Here is a 9,484-nt window from a genome sequence, read left to right on the forward strand (position 1 = left end):
GTTTCATACACACCCCTTGCTAGTGACTGGCCTGTCACGTGAGAAGGTTTGACTCACAACAGATAAGAGTATTCACTCTTCCACAACTCATACATATAGACAGAGCTATTTCCGAACATCGTCTGTTGCAGTGCACACCGTCTTTAGTGGGAGGTTCCTATGCTATGGGGGCTGTCCTTCTTCTCGATGGCGTGTCTGTGGCTATTGGGACATAGCTCAGCTGCTAGCTAATTCTCTTTTGTAAAAATGAATTCATCTCAAACGATTGGTAATGAATTTGTTCCCTGGTCATTACTGATCATTCTGAGCAGAAAAAAAACGGTGTCCGACCACCCCAGTGAGACTGCACTAGTGTGCACACTCAACAAACCCAACACTCACAGTGGAAGTGTCACAAGTTGGTACACAGGTACACGCATGCAGGAAAACGAACCATGGCAGTATTAAGATGTGTCACTTTTCAGCACGTGTACGGGAACGTGTACGGGTAACGTCATCAAATCTAGTTTTTACGTCACGCGTTTGCCGAGATCTGCAGTCTTGGTGGGAGAAAAACAAAGTATGGTGTGGAACATTCGAGAAAAAAAGGTAGTCACGGGTGACGCAATATCTACACGTACGCGTACAGGTCTTTGCTACACTTTCGATCATCTAGAACACTGTAATAGCAATGACAAGCGACGTATTCCATGGTAACCTGCCACCCTCAGAGAGATAATACCCTCAATGTCCGAGGGCAACATGACAGGTTTATGGTCTTACGTTACGGTACGAACATTTTCTGATAAATAATGTTTGGAGATACCTTGCATTGAATTATAGTATATACACAAAGAAAAAAAATGAAGCTTAGAAGTCAATTCTTGATTCCCCTAAATAATGAAAACTGCTTTCCCTAAACAATTCATTCATAAATAATATATTGTTTTCCGTAAACAATATATTATTTAGACGTATTTTACATTGTTTGTAAACAATCAGCAATGTTGCTAAATAAATCATTATTTGCGTAAACAATGAATTATTTACGTAAACAATGAATTGTTTAGGTAAATAATGAATGGTTTACGTAAACAAAAAATGTATTTTAGAATTGTTTTACATTGTTTATAAACAATTACTTTTTTAGCACATGAGCTTCTAAATAATGATTATTTAGCTAAAACTGGTGGAAAAAAACATGAAAAAGTATCCAAATAATTATTTGACAAATAGAATGCCATACGTATACCGTTCCGACGCTGTTTGTCTTCCTGCAAGTCCAGCACAGGCACACGATTGTCCAAGAATCACAATAATCCTCGCCGATTGCGAAAAAGGTTGCTCTCAGAGCTGGAACACTACCGCCACAAAATTGTCACGCATGGAACGTCTCCAACACCGTGATTATGCTGGTTCCAGGGCCGGACTAGGTCAGTACTAGGGGGTCCAGGGGACGAAGCCCCTTGGTGTGGGTCCAGGGGGCGAAGCCCCCTCGGTGGGAAGCTGAACGTTGTTTGATGTTTCTGGAGGGAAAGGAAACCTCTCCTTGAACGAAAAGGGTTAAAAAAATAATTGGAGGGGGTGAGAGGTGCGATTTCTCCTCGGACATGATGATCCAGATGCAACCCCCCCCTCCCTCCCCCACAAAAAAAGCTTTTGGGAGGTACATGCTTAACCAAGGGGGGTGGGGGTTGCAATACCCCTGTAACCCCCCTCCCCCCCCCCTAGTCCGGCCCTGCAAGTTCGTGAACTCCCGGACAGCTTGCGGCTGACTGACGGGATCCCTTTACAGAACGTTCCATAAGTGTACAATGACGTCATGCAGGTGACGACATGGGTGTATCCCGGCAAAGCGTCTGCAATGGCTGCTATCACGCAGTATGTGAATCTTTCTTTGACAAGAATAAGAGCGACTTCGCAGGGCTGAACGTATTAGGTGTTGAAATGCAATCTCTGATTGTGTTCTTAGTTTGCTCCAGCGTGTGTTCAGCGGAATATGAACAGGAAGCAAGAAAATGATGGAAAGAAAAATACTAGGTGTTTTCATCTTAGGCTTTCTTGTTTTGAATGGTAAGTACCACGCTGCTTTTAGCTAAAGTGTTACGTTTTGTCACAGCACGTCAAACCGGCTGTCTCATATTTACTACCCCAGCCCCCAGTGCGGTTTCCCATTCCTCTCCTGCCCCACTGGATATGAACAAAACGGCACACACGCACGCACACGCACACAGACACACAAACACAAATACACACACACACACGCACGCACGCACGCATGCACGCACGTACGCTCACACACACACACACACACACACACACTGACACCCACACAAACACTGACACACACACACATAACACACACATACACACACACACACACACACACACACACACACCACACACACACGCACACACACACACACACACACCCTTGTATACGCGCATACGCACACAGAAAACACAAGGTGCTGCAGATAGCTAGCCTTATTACAAGATTTAAAGTAAGACCTCTAAACACATCTCCATAAAAACCCTCCGGGGGATCAATGTGAAGTGTGGAGAGTACTGGTCAAGAAACACAGATGCAAGAAAAAATTGAACATGTTTTCTGTCGGACGTAAACAGTTTATTTTACAGGCGGTCGCAATGGAAAGGAGAATTATATAGAAGAAAGGTTTGTCAGGGATCGTTTTGGGCGGTCGCAATGGAAAGGAGAATTATATAGAAGAAAGGTTTGTCAGGGATCGTTTAGGGCGGTCGCAATGGAAAGGAGAATTATATAGAAGAAAGTTTTGTCAGGGATCGTTTAGGGCGGTCGTCGTAGAGAGGTCGTAGAGAGGTCGTAGAGAGGTCGCAAGGGCAGGTTAAATTGTAGCGATACAATCATTGTAAGAGAGATCTGTATGGAACCAGAGTCCTTTTGTTCTTTCTCTAATGGAAGAATACGTAGATCAAACAAGCAAGGAATGTTACCGCTGTAGTTAAAACAAGCGAGGTATTTTACCGCTGTAGTTAAAACAAGCCAGGCATGTTACCGCTGTAGTTAAAACAAGCCAGGCATGTTACCGCTGTAGATAAAAACAAGCCAGGCATATGTTACCGCTGTAGATGAAACAAAGCCAGGCATATGTTACCGCTGTAGTTAAAACAAGCCAGGCATATGTTACCGCTGTAGATAAAACAAGCGAGGTATTTTACCGCTGTAGTTAAAACAAGCCAGGTATGTTACCGCTGTAGTTAAAACAAGCCAGGCATGTTACCGCTGTAGATAAAAACAAGCCAGGCATATGTTACCGCTGTAGATAAAACAAAGCCAGGCATATGTTACCGCTGTAGATAAAACAAAGCCAGGCATATGTTACCGCTGTAGATAAAACAAGCCAGGCATATGTTACCGCTGTAGATAAAACAAGCCAGGCATATGCTACTGCTGTAGTTAAAACAAGCCAGGCATATGTTGCCGCTGAAGATAAAACAAGCCAGGCATATATTACCGCTGTAGATAAAACAAGCCAGGTATGTAACCGTTGATAGATAAAACAAGCCAGGCATGTTACCGCTGTAGATAAAAACAAGCCAGGCATATGTTACCGCTGTAGTTACAACAAGCCAGGCATGTTACCACTGTAGTTAAAACAAGCCAGGCATGTTACCGCTGTAGATAAAAACAAGCCAGGCATATGTTACCGCTGTAGATAAAACAAAGCCAGGCATATGTTACCGCTGTAGATAAAACAAGCCAGGCATATGTTACCGCTGTAGATAAAGCAAGCCAGGCATATGCTACTGCTGTAGTTAAAACAAGGCAGGCATATGTTGCCGCTGAAGATAAAACAAGCCAGGCATATATTACCGCTGTAGATAAAACAAGCCAGGCATGTAACCGTTGATAGATAAAACAAGCCAGGCATGTTACCGCTGATAGATAAAACAAGCCAGATATGTTACTACTGATAGATAAAACAAGCCAGGCATGTTACCGCTGTAGATAAAACAAGCGAGATATGTTACCACTGATAGATAAAACAAGCCAGGCATGTTACCGCTGATAGATACAACAAGCTAGACTAGTTACCCCTGATAGATTTTAAAAAAGCCAGGCATGTAACCGCTGATAGATAAAACAAGCCAGACATGTTACCACTGATAGATAAAACAAGCCAGGCATGTTACCGCTGTAAATAAAACAAGTCAGGCATGTTACCACTGATAGATAAAACAAGCCAGACATATTACCTCTGATAGATAAAACAAGCCACGCATGTTACCACTGATAAATAAAACAAGTCAGGCATGTTACCACTGATAGATAAAACAAGCCAGACATTTTACCACTGATAGATAAAACAAGCCAGACATGTTACCACTGATAGATAAAACAAGCCAGACATGTTACCGCTGTAAATAAAACAAGCCAGACATGTTACCACTGATAGATAAAACAAGCCAGACATGTTACCACTGATACTGTGATAGATAAAACAAGCCAGGCATGTTACCACTGATAGATAAAACAAGCCAGGCGTTGTCAGGAAATGATGACCTCCAGACATGATGCAAGCCTTGTACACCCTGATCACCAGCAAAACATGAAAATTGTCAATTTCTTTGCTTTTTTTAATCTTTTTTGTAAAGCTCGCGCTTTCAATATGCATTATATTGTGAGTCTTGTTATTCGAATTTTGCAAGCATTCATTCACTCACCACGTACTCTCCTTGTTATATTAGTGTTTTTGATCGTTTTCAAAAACAGATTGTAAGGTAAAGTCCCAGCCTCACATCTTCGCACTTTCTAAAATAACGTTCAGTTCTCTCTTTCTTCTCTCTCAGCTACAGGGCAACAGGACGGCGGAAATCTGACGTGCCCGAGGCAGTGGCTGCTGGGTCAGGATGTCACGCTAACCTTGACTCTCGATCGCTCACTTTACCCGTCACTCTGTGAAACGGATCCTAACAGAGAGGCGTGGTTTTCGGTGATCCGGCGGAGCGATCCGGAGAGGTCGATAAGGTGCACTGTCCAACACATCACGTCGCCAGGAATCTGCCAAGGCGCCTACACTGCAGGGACCTTTGGATGCGGCTGTGTCAGCAAGACCGACGAGCTATACACCCTGAAGTATACCTTCATCATGGATTCCGCCTCAGTCGGCAACTGGATCGCCGATCTCTCTTGTCTAACGGCAGATAGTACCATGAAACCGCTTACATTTCATGTTGCTCCGGAGTGCAACTGGGGAGATGGTATGGGATGTTTGTGTGTTCTTGTCTTTTCATTGAATGCCCGTATAGCTGACATGAAATGTTCAAGCTATAATACTTTCGGCTTGGTGTGTCAAAGGCAATATTCCATTGGAATGTAACATTTGAATGGATAATAAAGTGGTTGCTGTTAATGTCTTGCACGGTTCGGGCAAGAAGTGAATGCCGATGGGGCACATGTGATGGTAAGAAACAAATAAGGAAGGAACACTGACAAAAAGTGTTGCATGTTGTTGACATGAGGCTATATGGTGAGGAAGGGGGGGAGGTTCCGAGGTCACAGTGTCGGTCAGATAAAAAGGAAGTTACTGAGTCACGCAGACAGGAATTGCAGAGAATGTTCTTTGCCACTCGAGTCGTGTCATAAGGTACTTTTGGAATAGCAAATTTGAAAGGATTCTTCAAAAAACGGCGGAAAACATTATATACCCTGTGAGCTATCGAGGATCCTCCCCGTCTGGGCTGTCGAAACATGGTCTTGTTAAAAGACGTTTTCAAATGCGGTTAACGGGGAGATACACTCGAAGCACATTTAGCGAAGTTATGTTGCCAAATCATCAAAGATCAACATTTCACTACACGGATCGATGCACACAGTCGAAATAGATGTGACTTTCACACGACCGAAGACTACTTATACTAGCAGACTAGCAGACGACAAGATCTAAATATTTAGATCAGTGAGAGCAATCCGTTGAAGAACAGTTACTCCGCTTATTCGTCTTCAGTTAAGCTTATTTCCCCTGCCATAAGTTTCCTTGCAGATCTGCAGTCGCGTAGTGAAATGAACTAGTGTCATCGGAAGATTCTTCTCAGTCAATGATCAAAGCACAGTAAGTTCTATGCTGACAAAAGTCACTTTCGGACAACACGACGATTGACTTAATTTATGAGCCCAAAGGTAACAATATCGACAAGAATGTACGCATTTGACATTAAATGAAACATTCATAGACAGTTTCCAACTGACCAGATCTGCCAAAGAGCCGTCATTTGTAAAAAAAACCATGATTTTAATCAGACAGGTATCGGAAACAAGTCTTGGTCACTTGCGTTATTCCTTCCGAGGCGACGTGACGGCGCCACATTTGTTTGTTTATGGCTGTTTATCGCGAAACAACACAGTTGAAATTTGTGTGTAAAATACCACAAATGTGTGGTGAATCAGTTCGTCATCTGCGTTTCGATGGTAATTCAGTCAGATTGGAGTTACTTTGAATCGAAGGCGAGGGTAACCTGCGTTATTTGTGGGACGGCGTGAACAAATTTGATTGCAATATTTTATACAGAAAGTAAATTTCAATGATTCTGGCTCAGACTTGTAGATCTGTTATGCAGTGTTTTGGTAGTGTATCTGCTTTTCTGCTATGAAGCTCATTTGGAGTGATACGCTGATCGAAGTGGGGTACCCTATGTGGGACATCAGCCGTATGCAGATTACGCCTCAGAACACTCTCGCATTTCACAAAGACAACAATAATTTGCAACATTTCAAGAACTGCATCAGTTTTATTAGATACTATTTCAACAAAAACAGCACAAACACGACTATTATCAACAACACAGAACGGGAGGTAAGTCTTCAAAGACGCACCAAGTGTGCGTTCCCATTTTTGGACGCCATTTTTGCTAGCATTTTTACAGTAAATCGTAATATTTCCATATCTATTGAATGATTTTGTTATTGTCTTTGATTGTGCCGATTCTCCTATCTCTCTGGCATGTACTGGGTGCTTTGTGACCAGTTTCTCCCCTAGACCGTATTGAAAAAATGCGTCCGTCTGAGCTGACCCCCACTTGTGACCAGTAGCAAAGAACAACTCATAAGGTTATGAATTGAAAGTAGGAAACAGCAGTGTCTTAAGGGGTTACTTGTGTGTTCAAATCGCTCGACAGAAACATTACACATTTTGTGCACAGGTTCCTCTAAGCAATATGGACACATCTGTGCAAAGAAAAAAGGTGGCAGCCGTATTAACCTTTTTTTTATAATTTTTTTTACTGGAGGTTGTCAAGTACGATTTTGCGAAAAACACTGCGATTCTTAACATGATCCCAACTGACATATTTAGCTCTACAAATGATAAATGAAACATTAGGTTGTGTAGATAAATGAATGGAGAGTATAACTTTATCATAAAACGGTACTTATCAACGTGCATTTTCAGAAAATGATCGAGGTTTCTCGAGGGCGTACACATACAATTATCACTCCTTTAGTAGTGAAAACGTATTTAAAAAATATTCGCTCGACAGAACATAACTAAACTTGAACACAGCTAAGTTCACTGTATACAGATACAATACCTGTAAACAAAATTAGTTGTTGCCTTATTGTCTGCTTCACAATTATTCCCGTACCAACCCCAACCCCATATCTTGACTGACAAAACTGATAAAAAGAAATAATTTGGGAGCGCTGTAGGTCAGTTGGTAGAGCGCTGGACTTGTGATACATGAGTTTCTTCTTCTTCTTCTTCGTCGTTCGCTCAGATTTGTCTGTCATGTGAGCGTAGATGCGTTGTGCTGCCGTTACGCGCCTGACAAGTCAGGCCCAGCACATTCGACTTCAGCTTGTTTTTATATCAGAGTGTTCGCTCTCCTAGATTGATTGCTTTACCGGGCTGCCGAGTTCAATCTACCCGTTTTCTGGATGGCCGTCGCATCTTCCGCATCCATGCTGACGCCCTGAGCTGTCCAGTCTGCTGTTGTATTCGCCTTCGGTGCCAGGTTGTGGGCATATCTGTCCTGTTGCCACCTCTGCCGGATGTGTTCCCCTAGCAAGTTGGATGTGACATGGGGGTGACATGGGGGTTTCAGCTAATGGGTCCAACCCCCCAGGTTTGTCTTCAGAGTTTTCCTTCTCCTAGGAATGCTGCCTACCTTGGCTAACGAGTCGTTCCTACCCAGCGCTTGTGGAAGCAGCAGTAACATGGAGTATCCTCGTCCGCCCAGCCAGCCGTTGGGAGCAAGCTCCTCGTCCGCCTGTCTGACCGTTGGGATGGGTGACTAGACGTCCTCTTCCGCCTTCGCTGCCGTTGGGAGTTCACTCTCCTCTTCCGCCAGTTCCGCCGTTGGGATGTCTAGTCTTGGTATTTCACCCATACCTGGGGATTTGTTTCATGGGCACCAGGGCGTATCCACACACGGGTGGGCCTGCGTACCGCACGTACGGAGAAAATCTCCTCCGCGCCCTTGCATTTTAGCCTGGGAGCATAGGGCTCCCAGTTTCCACCCAACGCCACGTGGAGGCAATGCATAGGACTTGTTGGTGAGAGGCTAACCGGCAGAAGAGACCTACGCGGATGGCTGCTCTCTTTTCGACCGGTGCTGCATGCAGCTTTGGCTAGCCAGCGATGAAGGCTGAAAGCGGATGCGACACTTAAGGCCAAAAAAAAAAAATTGTCTGTTTAGGGTAACCCGACCGACCCTATCGATTTGGCGCCGACCCAAAAACTTTTTTTTGATTTAAAAAAAAAAAAAAAAAAAAAGAGGTAAAAATGCTAAAAAGAGACATTTGGCGTTTCTTTCTCTCCCTTTCTCTCTGTTTTATTTATACGTTAGTTTTGAAACATGTATTCATCAAATATAAGAAGTGAATGTACAGCCAACATAGCATTTACAAAAAAAAAAAAAAAAAAAAAAAAAAAAACCTACCTACCTACCGACCCTACTTTTTTTGGTCATGTTACCCTAAACAGACAATTTTTTTTTTTTGGCCTAAGCACATGTATGTCAACGCCAACACGCTTGAGACGCATCACACAACCATTTGGGCTGGGTATACATGAGTTTGAATCAGGGTGAAGGGTCGGGGGTCGGAACATTTTTTTGTGTGCAAAGTTTCATGAAGATCTGTCCAGTAAATTTCTATGAATCGCACACCACACACACACACACACACACACACACACACACATAAACACACACACACACACGCGCGCACACACACACACACACACATACACACACACGCTCGCGCGTGCACGCACATGCATACACACAACCATTTCAGGATCATGTTTTAAGAAGAAAAAAGCTTAACTAACACGGATTTATGTAAAGTAATAACAAGTTCATTCGCGTATTACATTCTTACTATTGGATTCCCATGAAATTCGGGATGAAAACTGTGAAAATACATGCTTTAAATGATGCGTTGCTCTTATACCCCGCTGCATACTCTCTTCCAGCCTTCCTTTAATACCAGCTGACATTAACATTACCATTACTGGTTATACCA

At 43.2% G+C, this 9,484-nt stretch overlaps 1 long non-coding RNA gene across 1 annotated transcript; it reads left to right on the forward strand.

The window, feature by feature from the left end:
• The first annotated feature begins 1,831 nt into the window (after window positions 1–1,831).
• LOC138972198 (uncharacterized) lies at window positions 1,832–5,375 on the forward strand. Its single transcript, XR_011457487.1, has 2 exons — window positions 1,832–2,052; window positions 4,813–5,375. It is a non-coding gene; the product is annotated as an uncharacterized lncRNA (long non-coding RNA).
• The last annotated feature ends 4,109 nt before the right edge of the window (window positions 5,376–9,484 follow it).

Source organism: Littorina saxatilis, linkage group LG8, assembly GCF_037325665.1.
Source record: "Littorina saxatilis isolate snail1 linkage group LG8, US_GU_Lsax_2.0, whole genome shotgun sequence".
NCBI lineage: Eukaryota > Metazoa > Mollusca > Gastropoda > Littorinimorpha > Littorinidae > Littorina > Littorina saxatilis.